The sequence below is a fragment of the Xenopus tropicalis genome, chromosome 7 (genome assembly GCF_000004195.4).
Source record: "Xenopus tropicalis strain Nigerian chromosome 7, UCB_Xtro_10.0, whole genome shotgun sequence".
Lineage (NCBI taxonomy): Eukaryota > Metazoa > Chordata > Amphibia > Anura > Pipidae > Xenopus > Xenopus tropicalis.
In genome coordinates, this window is record NC_030683.2 from 79,883,685 (window position 1) to 79,885,840 (window position 2,156).

Consider the following 2,156-nt stretch of genomic DNA (forward strand, 5'->3'; position numbering starts at 1 on the left):
AGGGTTACGATTACACAAAAAGACACAAATTCATGACATTGCCACTTACTGTGTCAACAAAAAAAAAGCTTTTTCTGCTTATTAGCATTTATACAGATTAGTGGGAAGAGCCATACTGCTTTATTCTGCAAACCCATCCAGCCATATAAATACAGGTAGGCAAAGAAGGGATTTAAGAGAAATAAATGGAAGATAAACGCTGTCCTTTTAACACTTTATTGTTTGTTGATAGTTTTACAATAAGAGGGTTGTAGGTTTGATATTTTCTTCAGATTGTTATGAGCGGTAGAAAAAAGCAAACTATATTTGGCCGAGACATTTACTGCACCAAAAAGCAATAAACAACCATGTAATCATTCCTGTAAAGCAGCATTTCTTATAAGAACTAAGCACGTCAATTTAAATATGTCAATGTAGCCGGATAGCAGTGGGGGTGCTTGAATATGGTCCTAGACTGAGCAGCATTACAGATTGGTATAGACTCGTGTTCAATAGATTCCGCTGTGTAAGTGCAGCCTGATCAATTTGCAGAATGGTAGGGGAACCACTGGAAAAAATAATTAAAACAAATCACATTGCAGTTGGCTCAGGCACGGATCATATAGGTTCCACTTGAGCTAAAGCCAAGTTTATGGGCATTATTTTGGCTCACAAGCCAGCTAAAATCATAGGCTTACTGCTCTATTGAATAAGGTTGTATTCAGAAACTTTGTTTGCTATTTTAGCCTATGGACACATTTGCTACAAGCACAAACATAATGGCAAACATCTTGGATGTGAAATTCCAATTCAAAGAAGATATGAGTGTCCCTTTAAGAATTTTTTATTTTAAGGAAAAGGAATGGAAATCTTGCACATGGGATTATCAAACGTAAAGGGAATATCCCTTGCCTTTTATCTCCATGTCAAATTACATGCAACATTTTGAGAGTCTACCCCTTCAACATAAGGAGTTTTGTAATTTAACATGGCAAACAGCAAGGGTCTATTTTTAGCATTTTGTCCCCATACCAAGAAGTGATAAAATGCTCAGGAGACAAACCACACAAAAAATCGCCCAGTGTATCATTCCCCTAAAATTATATTTAAGTGATTGTCATCCTGCTGATTTATACCAGCACCAGATTTTGGCAGACACCACATGAGACTGGGTCAGGTGTGCAACTCCATTGTTACTGTGTACCTGTCATTATTCCCTTTTGTTCTCATCTTATATTCTATCAAAATATACAGCAGTGGTGCCTGTTTAAACCTGCCTTGGAGAATCTTCAGATAAAGCATTTCTGTGAATTATCCAGTTTAGGATTTATAGACACACCAAGAACAAAGACTACAGTACATTATAGCTTCAGACAGAACCTAGCTAAGCAAGCTGGTTTGTGTGTGTTGCTACCATCCCTAGGATTTTGTATCACTTGTCTTGTCTTCTGCAAGTTCTAGAGGAATCAGTTTTACCTTCTAGTGGCCTGAACAGTGCTGAGTTAATGTCTTCATCTGTAGCTGGGCATGCTGGAAATAACCAGGTCAGGGATTGCTTCAAAAAACCTAATTTAGGAAAAGCATAGTTGAGGCAAAAGCAAACTTATCCTGAATTTTATTTTACATTACATATAAATAAAATACATTTTAGTTTAGTTTGCCATTTATGCACACGGCCAGCAGAGAAGTCAGCACAACATTTCAGTGAGTAATGTCCCTCTTTGCTTCAAGTGCTGATGGTACATTTTATGAAGCGTTTGCACAAAGATAATTATCGTTAACTCGCAGTGCTTTTAAAAGAGTATTTTTTACCTTGAGTAATGAACTATATTTCCTCATCTGGGTATTTGAAATCGCACAAATTCTTCTGCATTCAGTTCATAACTGCAATATACACAAAACTAAAGTCAAAGTACCTAGAGTTGCAGTAAATACTTGTTCTAAAGCATGGGGAAGCAGAGCTTGTTCTTGGGAGTGCAGCTAAGGGCAAAATATTCTTTTTTGTTACAGCATTAGGTACAATCCAAAAAGAGAAGCCTTCCAGGATGCTGGAAATTGTAGTACAAAACCAGCTATAGACTGATAAATAGTGAAACTGATATAAAGTGCTTCTGACACCTTGTTATATTCCTTTACATTTTGTGCAACAGTTGTAGCCCTTATCTGTGACACCCTAT

The 2,156-nt window shown here is 37.0% G+C and overlaps 1 long non-coding RNA gene across 1 annotated transcript; it reads right to left on the reverse strand.

The window, feature by feature from the left end:
- Window positions 1-200: 200 nt before the first annotated feature.
- On the reverse strand, window positions 201-1,865 carry LOC105947879. The gene is made up of 3 exons (XR_004223692.1): window positions 1,792-1,865; window positions 1,456-1,545; window positions 201-547 (listed from the first exon to the last, which is right to left on the reverse strand). It is a non-coding gene; the product is annotated as an uncharacterized LOC105947879 (long non-coding RNA).
- Between the last annotated feature and the right edge of the window lie 291 nt (window positions 1,866-2,156).